The sequence below is a fragment of the Papio anubis genome, chromosome 8 (assembly GCF_008728515.1).
Source record: "Papio anubis isolate 15944 chromosome 8, Panubis1.0, whole genome shotgun sequence".
Lineage (NCBI taxonomy): Eukaryota > Metazoa > Chordata > Mammalia > Primates > Cercopithecidae > Papio > Papio anubis.
The window spans coordinates 3,891,631-3,908,447 of NC_044983.1; the positions used below are offsets into that span (position 1 = coordinate 3,891,631).

The 16,817-nt window shown below is 38.3% G+C and overlaps 1 protein-coding gene across 3 annotated transcripts in view; it reads right to left on the reverse strand.

Moving 5' to 3' along the window:
* CSMD1 (CUB and Sushi multiple domains 1) overlaps positions 1-16,817 on the reverse strand; it is a 2,034,404-nt gene that overhangs the window by 1,033,131 nt on the left and 984,456 nt on the right. Inside the window, exon 1 of one of the 3 annotated variants that reach the window (XM_031669915.1) lies at positions 2,169-2,199. The exons of the other annotated variants lie outside the window; for them this stretch is intronic. The gene's annotated coding sequence lies outside the window, so the exon portion shown is untranslated. Of the gene's footprint in view, positions 1-2,168; positions 2,200-16,817 lie in introns of those variants that run through there. 3 annotated transcript variants of the gene reach the window in all.

Below are 16,817 nucleotides of genomic sequence, written 5' to 3' on the forward strand. Positions count from 1 at the left end.
CAGTGTGGATGCTATTTAAAAGTCAGCCTGTTACCAAGATCGGGGGAGCTGGCCATAAGCAGAGCTTGTGTGATTGGCCTGGGCTCTCACAAAGTGCGTATCTTCGACCCTACCCACCCTCTCTCCACCAAAATTACGGCAAAGTGGGAGGAACTGACCTCCTTTTATTAACTCCTCCCAAGTTGCAAGTTCCAAAATTTCTTTCATCTTTCAGCGATATTCATTTTTTTTTGGCAGGATCTAAGCCTCACAAAAATGTCGAAATAGAACCCACCTTGTGGGCAACAGTAGGAGGGTGATACGGGTCCCTTCAAATTAGCTGCCTTCAGTTTACTCAGAAGAATGCCAGGGGCAAACGGGAAGTTGAGAGCACACTGTTTTTGTTTCCAGAGTTTGGAGTGTTGCATTTTCCATCCTTCTTACAGGATGCCAGGCTGGTCTACACACTAGTCATTCTCATGCTGTTTATGTCAACTAAAGCTAATGGCTTTAGAGTGGACGTCTTTGAGAGGTACAGTTGGAGGAAAATTGCTACCTTCAAATATCAATGAAATCAAGACTAGAGGAGGGATAGGTTTTCTCGTGTTTTAACAGTTGGTCAGTCTGTGATACCCATCCAAAGCACGTAACACTGTGGAAAGGGCTGCCCATATTTTGTAGGACATCTCAGGACACTCATTTTTGAGACCCCAAATTTATTTTAAAACTAATAAAGTGTGGGGATTATAAAAATTATGCTATCGTGATATTATTTTCTTTTAAAAGTGTAAAACTGAACACAAATAAAAATAACTGTGTATATACTGCTATTTGAAAACTGTGAAAATAGTTCCTGTGGCCATGACTAAATGTCTCTCCCGCCCCCTACTCTCCGTGGGCACCTTTGTGCAAGCACACACACATCCCCGATCATCTGAGAACCAGCTCCACAATTGCCCAGCTCGCCACAGTTTTTATGACACTCTTGGGAACAGCTACTAGGAATGTGATCATAATATACATTTCCCTATTAAAACTATATTTTTGAAAATAGAGATAAAAATCAGTACCGTATAAAAATAAGAGGAAGCACATATTCCAGCCACGAGGAAAAATATAGTGGCCACTACTGAGTTTCAGACACTGTGCAGAATTCAGCTCTGAGCCACTTGGGTTGGGATAATGGTGAATCAGGTTACAACTAAAAGTAAGACATACTCTATGTTATTTTTCTTTAAACCCAAATATAAACATCCCCTTCATAAATGGATGAGGTAAACAAGATTACTAGAGACAGATACTTTTATAATTGATTAAATAACTCTATATAAACATATCACACACATAAATACATATTTCCAGATTAACAATTGTTTTTCATGTATAAATATATCATTTAATTTTATTTAATATTTAGATTTTATTTTCTCTGAATTCATTATATACAAAAGTTAATTCATCTCAATGTAGAAACAGATGCAAAACAGATGCAAAAGAGTTCTAATACCTTTATTACATAAAAACATAAAATATCATAGATGTGTGGAATTAAAAGTTATCAAAGTCCAAGTTACCAAAATGATATGGTTGAAAGATTAATGAAATGTGTTAACTGAAATCAAATTGCTGAAATTGCATAGATTCTTAATAATTCACCTTGTTGGCCAACAATCCTGCTTTTCAAAGTTTTAGAGGGGAAAAAAAAAAGAACTGATATCCAATGATTACGAATTTTTGTCATGGCAACCTATGAGCTGAAGCATTGTCTATTCTTGAAAAAGCTTTGTAATAGTTTTATTTATGTGCATGGCATAGAATAAACACAGAATACAAGTGTATAGAAGCAGCAGCTTCACTGGATTCTTCTGGGAAAACATCTCAGTAACCTTGACCAGAGGTGAACGTCAACCTATGTGACAAGAGTGTTTACAGGCAGTCAACACAAACAGGGACACCAGCCACCGCTCCAGGACACAGTCCTGGGCCCCACCCTGCAGCCATTAGGCCCCTGGTTTCTCCACTGCTGGAAGCTCCAACGACCTGTAGGAGGTGCCTCGGGAGTGTGTAGGGCTTCGGGGAGTGGATATGTGTTCACGGGTACAAGAGTGTTCTTTGCTATTTTAACAGCTGACGGAGCAGTGCTGGTGCCCACCCCCAGTACCAGCCCTGATCACATGGGTGTACCTCACCGTCATGCAGGTTCCTTCTACTTAAAATGGCGGCCGGGCGCGGTGACTGACGCCTGGAATCCCAGCACTTTGGGAGGCCGAGGCGGGCGGGTCACGAGGTCAGGAGATCAAGACCATCCTGGCTAACACGGTGAAAACCCGTCTCTACTAAAAATACAAAAAATTAGCCGGGCGAGGTAGCGGCGCCTGTGGTCCCAGCTCCTCGGGAGGCTGAGGCGGGAGAATGGCGAACCCAGCGGGGCGGAGCTTGCAGTGACCCGAGATGCGCCTCTCACTCCAGCCTGGGCGACAGAGCGAGACTCCCTCTCAAAAAAAAAAAAAAAAAAAAAAGAAAGAAAGAAAAAGAAAAAAAAAAGGCAGTGGTTGAGCTGGATAAACTCCAATGTTACGCCCGTGTCTAATATTTGGATCCCCTGAGTCTGAGATCTTAGACACTTAGTATCTACGTTTTCCTAGAACTTCCCTTGATGAACGGGTGGATCAGGGAGACCCATACTTCATCGGGCCGGCATGAGTACCATGCTCGCTGAACCCAGGTAAGACCAAAGCATCTACTGCAGCAGACAGGCGGTGAAATTTAAGGGTAACTTTGTTGGGAAAGGAGTAGGTGACATGAAGAAGGCAAAATAGAAAAGTCAAATAAAATGAAGAAAAAAACAAGGTAGCAGAGAGAAAAAATTCCCAAACCTGCAATCACTATTGCATTTCTTCAGTAAACACGTTAATGCCCATCGAATATTTCAGAATGAGTTACAGTTAGAATCCCACCAGAGTAATATATGCAAGATGTATTAGAATTCTTTGTACAGCACTCCACATAAAATAATGTAGAATATTATTAAGATAATCTGATTGATAACTTGAGTATTATGTATATAAAACAAACAAACTTAATGCTACTCATTGGATAAAATGCTTAAATCACAGAAAATCTTTAGTACAGAATGAGACAAAATTAGTGTTGGTGAGTGTGTGTGTGCGCGCGTGTGTGCGTGTGTTTGTATGTGTGTTTGTGTTTGAAAGCACCTGCTAAAGTGCTGTAAATTTCTCTAACAAAACTTTTTAACTCTTAATTTCTTCACTATTTTTGGAAGGGGCTTTATTTTCTAAACAGCAATATTTTAAACATAATAGCATTTGAAGAAGGGCTACATAACTACTATCTTTGATGAGCAAAACGTTTTTAAAAATAAATCAATTTGTTTCACTTTCAGATTTATGCAGCTCTACATGTTGACCCATTTTATAAATAATGCAACAGAGGAAACAGTTTTCAAAGCCCATGTCGACTGAGAAAAATTAATTACTTAATTTTTGATATAATATTTAGTTGTGAATTTATCTTCCAGTTTGGCTGCTAAAGATATTAAATTGCTCCAACATATCACTAAAAGATAAAGGCTTTGCTGAAAGAAATGGGAACCATTATTCCTATAGTGTGGAGTGTTATAAGGACCCAATATGATTAAATGTACATCATAAATGATGAGTGAAGAGACATTATTAAAGTATATTGCAATAACCGAATAGAAATTTTTAAAATATCAACTTAAAAATCCTCTCATACAAAATACCTGCTACACAAATTAAAATGTTTGAATGTATTAAATAACGGGTAACTTGTCATATTAAGATACAATATATGGTCTCAAATTAAGCACTATCTCAACTAAACAGAAATTGTGAAAATTACTGAAGCAAAAATAACTTTATAAGTAAACCAATCTACCTGTTTATTTTTTTCAAAATAAATGTATACAAATAAAAACAACACAATAAAAAATATTTGCAACAACCTAGCAGGGGAATATTATTTACACTTACTTGATTTGCATTTTAAAAAAACAAGATACATGCCGGGCGCCTGTAGTCCCAGCACTGTGGGAGGCCGAAGTGGGCGGATCACGAGGTCAGGAGATCAAGACCATCCTGGCTAACACAGTGAAACCCCATCTCTACTAAAAACACAGAAAATTAGCCGGGCGTGATGGCAGCGCCTGTAGTCCCAGCTACTCAGTTACTTGGGAGGCTGAGGCAAGAGAACCGCGTGAACCCGGGAGGCGGAACTTTCAGCGAGCTGAGATAGCGCCACTGCACTTCAGCCTGGGCGACAGAGCGAGACTCCGTCTCAATAAATAGATGATTGATAGATAGATAGATAGATAGATAGATAGATAGATAGATAGATACAAACAGATACATGGAAAAAAGGATTTTAAATGGTAATTTAAATAAGAGTGAATTCCAAAATAAATTTAAAAACAAACACAGGTGAAGTTTCAACCTTTCTTATTATGATAGGCATTCAAAAAATACTGAAATACCATCTAATATCAATATACATTAAAAAGATAAATTTTGAAAATATATAAATACCAAGAGTCAAATTGATATAGTTGTATGTTCCTAATATCAACATGCATTAATATAGTGCTTCAGGCAATTTACCAACACACACGAGTGACAACGAGAGGGCTCATATTCCCTGGCAAGTTACCCAATTTGGGGTCTGATGTTTATTGAGTATACTTTAGGTGTCTGATATTCTATACCAAGGTCATTATGTGAACTATTTTGTTTAATCACATCCAAAATGTGTGATGAAACATTTGTTTTTGTTCCTATTTCACAGCTACCAGAAGAGTTTTTTTTTTTTTCAGATTTTTAGAAAACCAAAAAAATTCATCAACTGGGAAACATTCGGAGACTCAGAAAATATATGATAAACTAAATAAAATTAAAATTAATCAGCATAAATACTGTAAAAGAGAAAAAAGGGTATAATGTCTGCTCTGTGAAAAAGCAGAACAAATTGATCTACATTAAGGTGTATACATATGTATATTTCAACTTAAGTAAAAAGACTAAGAAATATAAACATTTTAATATAATTATGGTATTATAGTAATATAATTGTTATGAGGGAATTGAAAACTCCTTCAATGTTTTGTCAAGAAATGGTTTAACATCTAGAAAACATCCCAATAACATTCATGAATAATGAATGAAACCTTTGAATTCTTAATCATTGTAGATGTAGAACTTTATAATGTGTTTCTGAGAGAGTATATCCACAAACCATGTATTTGTTGTTTTTGTTTCAAAATAAATTCTGCCATGAATCTTTTTTTTTGAAAGGAAAGCCTATTTTATAGTAAAAAAAATTGCCTAATTTTTAAAATTATATATCTGGATTTTTGTGTTATATTTAGTAACAAGTAAAACATAAAAATGAAGTAGTATTTATAGCAACATATAATTTGCTATTATAAACAAAACATATTTATTTGGGATTTTCCTTCTTTCCTTCAGTTTACCATTCTACAATATATTTTAGATTTCAATAAATTTGTGCATTAAGTAGTTACTTTCTTGTTTTTTTGTTTCCTCAATTTTTTATTAGCAGATCTAGATACATTGTTTTCTATACCATATAGGCGACCTAGACATTCTATGATTACCTATTATTTAAGATAGCATGATTTTAGGATTTTTATTTTATTAAAAATATTCAGCTGGTTAGGTTACAAAGTTGACCTGGATGAGACTGGTGACTATTATTCTAAGTGAAGTAACTCAGGAATGGAAAACCAAACACCATATGTTGTCACTGATATGTGGGAGCCAAGCTATGAGGACGCTAAGGCATAAGAATGATATAATGGACTTTGGGAACTTGGCGGGAAGAGTGGGAGGGGGTGAGGGATAAAAGACAACATATATGGTGCAGTGTATGCTGCTCAGGTGGTGGATGCACCAGCATTTCACAAATCACCACTAAAGAACTTACTTACATAGCCAAATATCACCTACACCCCAATAACTTATAGAAAATAAAACAAAATAATAAAAAAAGTTTCAAACCTATAGACATTCATTGTAATTGCAGAAAACATAATGTAGGGGCAGGTCTGACTCCTTGAATAGAGACATGTGGCCGGGTGGTCACACCCTCTGCAACCAGATAGATACAGACAAAGTGCTTTGCAGGGCCATTGTCTCAACGTGGTGGCTGACAACGAACACTTAATTATCTCCAGTTTCAAATCATATGGTGAGATACTTGCTTTTCTCAACGAATTGGCTCATTCTTTGATTATTTTCTGAATTGTCTTGTATTCTGTAAGGACATTCCACATGGGATTATGAGGTTTGCAGTCATGAATTCACTCGCAATTGAGAGAACATACGGCGTCTCCCATGGATACCATGTTTGGTGCTTTATTCCCACTTCAAACAACAAAAGAATTTTCAGGACTCCCTCATTTGATTTGTTCCCGCTAAATATTTGGAAGTGAGTTACTGTATACAAGCAAACATTAACATGAGAATGAACAGTGCCAAAATCTCACTTGCACTTTGTGTTAACAGACCCAGGACTGCTAGCATAAGCATGGTCTCTTAATTCCCTGGTCCCCATGAACAGGAGCCAGCTGCCAAAATCACTGGGAATTGGCTTAGAACCTGACTTTGCAGAACCATGCATTTATGTTAATTAATTTATTCATTCAATACATATGAAAACTAATTCTCTACTAGAATGAGCAGGGAAGGGTTTTCTGAAAATACAATATTTAGGCCAGATTTGAAGAAAAGGAACTATTCAAGGAATGAGCTAGAGGAAGAGCATTCCCAACAGATGGAACAGAAAGAGCCACGGCCCAGAGGAGACTTGATATTCCCATATCAACCACAGATGCTTTATGTACTGCAAGTTCCCCATGACATTTTTCAGTGCATTCTCATGCAGTTGCTGAGAATTCCAGGGTAGTAATATACTGAGTTTGTGTGCAAGAGTAAGTCTTATTCACCAAGAAGATCGTGACTCTGGAATAAACAAAAAAAATGAAAAGCATTTGGGAGGCTGAGATGGATGGATCACCTGAGGTCAGCAGTTCGAGACCAGCCCGGCCAACATGGTGAAACCCCATCTCTACTAAAAATACAAAAAATAGCTAGGTGTGGTGGTCCATGCCTATAATTCCAGCTACTTGGGAGGCTGAGGCTGGAGAATCGCTTGAACCTGGAAGGCGGAGGTTGTGGTGAGCCAAGATCACCCCACTGTACTTAGCCTGAGCGACAGAGTGAGGCCCTACCTCAAAAAATAAATAAATAAAGGTAATATTCTTGGGATATTAGTTTTATTTAGAATTGATCCTTCCCTTTGTCAAATCCATGGGTAAAGAGAGAGAGGCAACAGCACTAGTTTCTGTCCTCTTCCTTTTAATCTGCACATGCAGATGGCAATGTCATGATATCTGTTTTCTATAAAATGAAGTCCAGACTGGAACGAGAAGTAACTCACCACTAGTTATCATGGCTTATATCTTATATCGCCATTCATATTTCTTTTGTGAGCGAGAGAACCCAGGACTTTGAGTAAGTATATATATATATACATATATATATATATATATATATATATATATATATATTTTTTTTTTTTTTTTTTTTAGACAGTCTCTCACTCTGTCGTCCAGGCTGGAGTGCAGTGGCGCGATCTCAGCTCACTGCAAGCTCCGCCTCCCGGGTTCACGCCATTCTCCTGCCTCAGACTCCGGAGTAGCTGGGACTACATGCACCTGTCACCATGCCCGGCTAATTTTTTATATTTTTTTTAGTAGAGATGGGATTTTACCATGTTGGCCAGGATGGTCTCAATCTCTTGACCTCATGATCCGCCTGCCTCCGCCTTCCAAAGTGCTGTGATTATAGGCGTGAGCCACCGCGCCCGGCCACGACTTTTACTATTTCTCAGTAAAATCAAGCACTGATGCCCACTTTCATAGAACATGCCTTCTGTATACTTTCTGTTCAAAGCTGTGAACTACTCAAATCACCACTCAAAATAAAACCAAAGCAGGCCCTGAAAGGCATTACGTGAGCTGGAACCTTGGCTTCTCCTGCTCCTCATCCTCCACCTCCTTTGGCTCCTCTCTTCCCTGGCTCCCATTTCCTCGTTTCCTCACTGGGTCTAGCCACGCTGCTTCCTGGGCCAGGGCACCTATGTTCCTGCCCCAAGGCCTTTGCACTGACTACCCTGCCTGGGAAGTGCATCTCCCGGGCTGACTTCAGAGCCCTTCACAAGCCACTTTCCTGCCCACCTTCTCTGACCACTATATTTAAAACAGCACTCACCTAGAGTACTTCCCGCCTCTCCGTCCTGTATGCTTTACCTCTCCATGCTTGCTGACCGCAAAGCAATGGAATGCAAGCTTTATGAGCCTGTTCTTGCACGTGTGCACCTGTTTTTAGGAGGCAGCCTGATAGGAAGTATTTTCTTCCTCTTTTTTTTTTTTTTTTTTTTTTTTTTCATGCAGTGAATGAAAAGTGAATGACTCTGGCTTTCCTATAGTTATATCAGTTGCAAACAAGCCTCTATTCAGTTGTCTTTAGCAAATGTTGGGACTATGACAAAATGTATTTAGGGGGCTATGCGTGACATCAAACCATATCCTAAGAACAGAAGAAGAAAAGTTAATTTAGTTATAGAATTATGTGGCTTTCTTAAGAATGACTTTTTAAAAAAATAATCTGTAAGAACTGCCTCAAGAACTCTCAGTAGAGTGAAATTTCAGATAAAAATTAATTACCAAGAAGAACGTTTCATAATTGTAGCAATCCATAGGGGGTTTATTACTGTGTTTTTGCTTTGCTTGTTTTCAGCAAGCAGGAAAACCACAAGTCCCAGAGATTTTTTCTTTGTTTTTAAACTCACCAGAGCTGCATGAAATGAAGTCAAGGCAGGCAGAGAAAACAAAATAGTTACAGCAAAACTTTTTAAAAGGACAAATATGAGCAAGCTGCAGGGCAGCTGGAAAAATTAGTTCAAGTTCCATCATTAACTTAAAAACCACATATAACATATAAAATGTATTAAAATATGTAATTATTAAAACAAACACAATTATTCTGTTTAATTTTTAGGTAATATATTAATATAATGGAAGCTCATTTTATTCCATGGATATTAATAAGCATTAAAATATATCAAAGTTTTCAGACACTAATATAATAGTGTTGCATATTTATAATTTTTTATTTGGAATCTGAAATGTGGTGATATAATTAAATAAATGCTGTTTAAAATTTCAGCCCTCTCTTGTTTACACATGATGCAGAACAAAAATTGAAGTTATTGTTGAAAGTTACAGATAAATACTTGATTGTTAAAGTTAGCACACAACACATGATTCAGTATGTTCTAAATTGTGCTTCTATGACTTCCATGTCAAAGAGTTAATGTTTACAAACAGCAAAATAGTCAGTGGGTAGGTCTGGTGCCCATACCGAATTTCCATCAGAGCAATTATTTTTAAAAATCTGTTTCCTTTATTGAGTTATCATAAAATCTTGCATTTGAAGAAAAGATGGTACAGATAAAAGATGTCTGAATGCCATTGAGTTAATCCAAGAAGAAGATTAGGCACTTAAGGAAAGATGCATTTGAGTCTACTTATTTCTGTAAGTGGGGAAAATAATTCTAAATGTAAGTGTAAATCAGAATGAACTGATTTCTATTTCCTCCCAAGGAATTTCAGACTTTTAAGAAAAGTGTATTTCTCAACTCTAAAAGTTTTATGCCCCTTTCGTAGGCATAAATGTTGCTAGAAATCTACCTTATGGACATAATTTAAAACACAGAATAAAACATTAGTTAGAGGCAAACTGCCATGCTTATCAAAAAGAAAAATTGAAATAATCTAAATATTCAACAGCAGATAAATCATTAAATATGCTATGATACATTCAAACCATAGGATCATCAAATGTGTTTACGAAGCATTTATAACATTCCTTCAGTGAATTTCTAAGTTATGATGTTAAATTTATAAAATGCAGGGTATACAATTGGACGTATAATTGCATCTCAATTTTTACAATTGCATGGGGAAATATCCAGGAAAGAAATAAGAAATACACCCACATATACAATATAATAGTTTGTAATACTAGGAGATATTATTTAGGAAGGAAGGGCCACAAAGAGCTGGTGGTCAGGATGTGGCTACCTCCACAGGTGCTCACTCCTCCAGGGTCCAGAATGAAAGAAACCCAGAGACACAGACCATTCCTGCTCCATTCCCCTCCCTCCTGTTCTCATAGAGTCAACCCCACTTACTTCACGCCGTGGCCATTAAGAGGGTACTCTTGTACATCCTTTGTCTTCCCTTACAACAGTCCCTGCAAAAAGCCCTGGTCTCCTGGGTCACCCTTTATCCCTCCAAGTCTCATCCCCTTAAAGATCTACACATCTTATTTTCTGACCCCTAATCATAATTCTTCCTATGCTCCTGAATGTCTTCTATCACTTCCTTGAAAACTGAAAGTCAATTATAAGCAAAATTTCCTACATTTCAACTACTTCTGACGTATTTTCCTTCCCTTCTTACTCTGATGGAAACCCGGATGTCTTCTCTGAAGTCATCTCAGTAGCCAATGTTTTACATCCATAGTCCATGCCCAGCAATCCTTCTGGCAGACCCCATGTCCAGCTACATGCGTCTCATGGCTACTTCTAGGTGACTTTTATTCTTTCCTTCCACATGTGCCCAGCTTTGAGTCTCTTGCCATGAGAATCTAGCACCCCCTGTCTTGTAGTCATCTACAAACGCCTACGTGAACTCCACTATTCCATGAAGATTTAAACTTCTGGCCCACTGTCAGCCTCTTCAACTCTACCTTTGCCCAAATTCTTGCTCATTTCAATGTCAACACAGGTAATCCTGGGAATAGCACAACCTCTTTGGTTAATTCTCCCCTCTCTTCCAACAGCCCAACTCTACCTCAGCCACGCCATCACCATTCCCATCATCACCCTCCATCTTCTCACTGCCAGTAAGGGATCATCTTCCACACCTGCAGTTCTGAATATTCCATTCTCAGACCCCAACTCTCCATACCAAGTCACCTACTCAAACACCTAAACTCTAATAATTCCTTGACCCATGGGGCCTAGAGTTCCCTGATGCTGCCTCCTCTTCATTTTCCTTTCCTTGTCCCGATCATGTCCTCATCTCTTGTCTTACCATCCTAATGAACTTCCTTGCATTCCCCATAACTCTGCCATCATCACAGTAAAACACCTTTGGTTCCCATCCAGGCCAAGTCCACTTTTATATCCGCGCAGGTAAAAGCAGCTGGAGGAATTCCAAAACCAAAAACATACTGAAAGGTCTAGCTTTACATGTATGGCCATAATCCTACATTGGCCCATAGTAATAATGCCCAACAATCCCGCTTCACTTTCTGCATCTGTTCACTGCTGCCTTTTTGGGAGATGACTGTTTCATGCCTTCTTCCTTCTAAAGTTGCCAGCATCTCTTGCCAAATCCTCACTGCCACCTGATGACTTTGGTTTCCATTTCACAAAGAAAACAGAAGCAATGAAAGAGAAATTTTTGTAATCTATCACCTTTAGTTTTGATCCCTACTTATAAAATATCTTTCCTGTAAATATTTCTACCTAGTGGGTACACCTGTTTGTATTCTACCTTTCATCTCTGATCAAGTTTTTAAGTCAAAGTTTTTCCAGGTTTTTCCAGGTTTTTCTCTTTCAAAATGACTATTTGTCTTTTCAGTGGAGAACTGTTCTCTGCATATAACCATGCTCCAATTGTCCCCCTTCAAGAAAAGGTTGTAAACTTCCCTTTTGATTCCATATCTGCTTCTAGATTCCACATTCCCTTCTAGCCTTACTTTATGAAATTCCTTTCACTGCAATATGTCTCAAAGATGTCCATATTTGCAGTCCTTAACCTTGTCCCATCCTTGAACCCACTTGAGTCAGAGTTTTACCCTCCTGGGTTCCCTGCATAAGGCCCATATGTCAGCCATGGCCAGAAATCTAAGAGTCACTTCCTAGGATTCATCTCACTCCAGATCTCAATGACATTTAACATTCATCCATTTCCTCATCCTTGAATTCCTTTCATTCCTATACTGCCTAAACTTTTAAACTCTGAAATAATTGGATAGTCACATGAACTTGCAAAATAGTACAGAGTTATTGGCATACTTTTTCCTCATTTTCTGCCAGTGGTTACATCTTATATAAGTGTAGTACAATATTAAAACAAAAAAAATTACATAGGAATTATGTGTGCACAGTCATCCTTTGGTATCCATTGGGAATTGGTTCCAGGATCCACAATGCTCAACTCCCTTACATAAAATGGAATTTTGGCGAGGCTGGCGGTGGTGGCTCAAGCCCACTGAAATCCCAGCACTTTGGGAGGCCAGAGACAGGCGGATCACGGAATCCCAGGAATCAAGACCATCCTGGCTAACCGCGGTGAAACCCCGTCTCATTCACTAAAAAATGCAAAAACTAGCGGTGAGGTGGCTGGCCTGTAGTCCCAGCTACTCAGGAGGAGGCTGAGAGGCAGGAGAATACAAAGCCAGGAGAGCTTGCAGTGAGCTGACATCCGGCCACTGCACTCCAGTCTGGGTGACAGAGCGGGACTCCGTCTCAAAAAAAAAAAAAAAAAAAAAAAAAAAAAAATGGAATTTTATTTGCATACGACCTATACACATCTTCCCATATACACTAAATCATCTCTAGATTATTTATAATACCTACTATAAATGTCACAGAAATGGTTGTTATACTGTTTAGGTAATAATGACAAGGAAAAACAAGTCAGTACATGGTCAGTACAGATGCAGCCATCATATGCCTAGTTATATTGTAGACATAGCCACAATGTAACATTTTCTAGATTCAGAAAATATATATTTTTCATCCCCCCGTTGGTTGAACCTGTGGATGCAGAACCCACCAGTAAGGAGGGCTGACTGTATATGATTTTATCATTCTACTCACTCGTCTCTTTAGACACTACTCTTCAGGCTTTCTCTAATCTTATTGGCCAGTTCTTCTGAGTCATCATGCCAGTGTCATTTCGTCTTCCAATTCTTGGTACGGTGTCCAAGATTCAGTCTCTTCACTTCTTCTCTTCCTAAATACATTCATTCATTGCCTTGTTAATCTCATCCAGTTTGAGTTGTGTGGATTTATTTATTTTTATTTTTTATTCTTAAGTTTTATTTTTGTTTCAGGGATACACATGCAGGTTTGTTATTTGCATAAATCTTGTGTTTTGAGGTTTGGTGTATGCATAATCCCTACACCCAGGTAGCAAACACAGCACCTAGTAAGTAGTTATTCAACCTTCACCACCTCCTTCCTCCCCTCAGTAGGTCTCATGTCTTACTCTGTCATCTATATGTCGATGGTTTTCAGAGTGTCATTCAGTTCCATGAATCTCTCCTGAATTTCAGCTTTATCTATCCAGCTCCCTATTTAAACTCCGTATGATGTCTAAATAACAATCCAGATTTACTAACCCTAAAATGATTCTTTCGATCTTTCCTTTTTCAAATCTGCAATTCTCGCAGTCTTCTCCATCTCAATAAATGCTAACTCCATTCTTCCAGTGTTGCACGAGAAGGCGCAGGGTGCCATCCATGACTCTTCTATGTCTCTCATGTGGCAAAACCACTGTGTAGGGAAATTCCATCAGCACTTTCTTTAAATGGCATTCTGAGTCCAAAAGTGTCTTGCAGTCTCCTCTGCTGCTGTCCTCTCTCAAGTAACACCACCCCTCATCTTCATTTTGCAATGATTTTCTAACAGGTTTTCTTATTTTTTCCTTCTTAGCATATGTGCTTTCTCATAAAGTAGCCAGAGTAATCCTCTCAAATGCTATATCACACGATGCCCTTTCTCTTCTCGGATCCCCCCATTGTGCTCCCACACTGCTCAGCATAGAGGTTAAAGTCCGAAGGCTGATCTACAGGGCCCACTCCTACCCTCTGGGATCCTCTGGGACCTTTCCCCTCTCATGTCCTGACCGTCTCTCCTACAACCCTCCAATTATCCCATCTACTCAGGTCACACTCCTGTTGCTGTATTCTTCATTCACTCACCATATGCTGTTGTCTCATGGCCAAACACCTGGTTCTTTCCTCTATCAGAACCACGTTTCTGATATTCTCGCAGGGCTTACTCTGTCCCCCTCATTAGAGGTCCAAATACTCTGGTTTTCCACTATCAGAGGGGTTTCCAGGATATGGGACCTCAGGTGATGAGACCAGGACAGTCCTGCCCAAGCAGTGACCAGGCAGATGGTCACCATAACTCTTAATTACATGTCAGCTTCTTAATGAGAGCATTTCCAAACACTTATTTCAATAGGACAGACAGCAAAGTTTATCTGTTGCTTCTCATTTGTTTATGCTGTCTCCACCCATTAAAATATTTCTGCAAAGAATGGAATTCTTTTTTGTTGTGTTCATATTGTAGCCCCAGCAGCTGGAACTAATGTTGGCAAACTATAGCTTGTGGGTTACATTCAGTCCAGTATCTGGTTTTATACACTAGGTTTTACTGAAACACAGCCAGTCTATTCGTTTAGGTGGCGTCTATGGGGTCTTTTGTTCTGCGATGACAGACTAGAGTAGCTGAAACAGAGACTATATGACATGAAAACAAAATATTTGCTATCTGACCTTTGACAAAAAATGTTTACTGGCCCTGATTGATAAGTGTACCTAATACTTTGCAGGTCCTCAACAAATGTTCCTTGGAAGAAAGAATCAACAGACGCAAATAGTAAAAAGACATATGGAAAAACATTGATGTCTATTGGAAATCGAAGGCAATGAAAACAACTTTTGAGCATCATTTCAATGCCCTCAACCTCAGCAAATTAAAAAGAAATGCAAGTATCAAAACTTATATTAATTGTGGTGAACTGCAATATCATTAGAAATTCATTCAGCAAGTGTACATAGCATAAACATTCCTAGAATTTTTTCCTTAGGAAATAATCTAACAGAAGCAACAGAAGCAACAGCAGCAGTGCTATATGTACAGAGACACTCATTATGGCATTGTGTGTCGAAGTGAACATGGGAAACATTCATTACATTCAATTATAGAGAGAAAATAATTTGTATAATACTAAGAATCAAATTATGTCAATGAACATAGAAATGTGTGTGATTTAACACTAATCTTCTCAAGGAAAACATAAATGTTTTCTGTTCTGTGACTTCAGCCTCTGAGGAGCTTTTTAGACACTGAGTTGGCTTCTTTTGTTCTCTGTTCCCCTTCCATTCCTACTCTTCAAGGACCACGATGTGATCCTAACAGCAGTTATTGGTATTGAGCTCCCGTATCATCTCATCTAATCTTTATCAGTCCTGTGAGACTAAAAGTAATATTAGCCCAACTTAACAGATTCAGAGCCTGAGGCTTTGCAAGAAAATAGCTTGTCTGAGCTATGCCAGCTGGTGATGAGGCTAGAGCTAGAATGACAAAGTCCTCACTGCTAAACACTTCATATTACTGCCCATCACAAAGAAGGGCATTTACCTGGGCATGGATTCATTCTGGCACCAGACACATTCATCTTTACAGCTCTATAACCTAACATGGTACCTGCATGGAATAAAAGAATCTTAAAAGTACTATAAAGTAACCCACAAAGCTCAAAATAATGGGCAGAACCACTTGTGATTATTTTTTAAGCTGGTTACAAGATTGTTTGGGATGAGATAATGTCAATAATGTGCTTGGCAGGAAATGTAGCACAGCAAAGATGCAAACCATGTAGACCAGGTTTTCTACAATCTAAGAATGATTTTTTTGAATAGTTTTATTTTAATTTTGATAGTATTTACACTGGAGTTGTTTATTGCAAAGTATGCAAGGAAAGTGCTTAAAACCAAATTGTCTAAAACCACTCAAACAATTTAAAGCTAGGTTTCTTATATAAAAACTGCCCCATTCAATCTTACTTTATATTTCTTGTCCTGAGGTGACAGATCATTTAAGATTCATTTTACAATGTTACTACTGTAACATAATTGATAAAAACACAGCTGTGTTTTAAATATCACAGAATTTATAGGCACCCATAAAAAGCATGACTTCTCTTCCTTCTCCTCCCCTCTGGCTATGTCTTTCCTAGTTTGCCTGCCTTTTCATTACTAGTAGCAGAATGTCTATGATTTAAAAACCTTGACTGACAGTTCATAAAGAACTGGCGAGTGACATATTGCCATTTCCAGTCACATGATGTAAGGCTTAACAATTAAAGAAATCCACAGCTTCAGATAGCTCTAAATGAAACAATAGGCATACATTATTTAGCACGTTTTATTAAAGGTATCAGTGCTACCGCTACTGCTACTTTATTTAGTGGCATCCTGGCCCAATGACTATCATTCGTTCTCCAAGAAATACAACTGTCTCAAAATAGATAAAAATCAGTTTGAATCTTTAAAAAAAAAAAAAAAACTCAAGACAGCTGCTACATCCCATTTTATCTAAAACTGTTGCAAAATACTGACAATGTGTTTTGACATGTTTAGGTGAATACTTATCTTAAATGTATGTGTTTAGACAAAAACAAGGGTGAAACTTCATTCAGCAAGTGGCTTAAGTTTCCAATAATGGTTCATATGCTGCTGTTTTCTGTGGTTTACAGACCATGCTTCCAAGCAAAACAGAAACCAACAAATGGCAACAAACAACAAAATGTCTCTTCGGCTGCCTCAAAGAAGGTTGCAGCTGGAGGGAAGTGTAGAAAAGCACCAAGTCAGAGCTGGCTTTAGCAGCCACTGTCTTTCAGCCTTGGA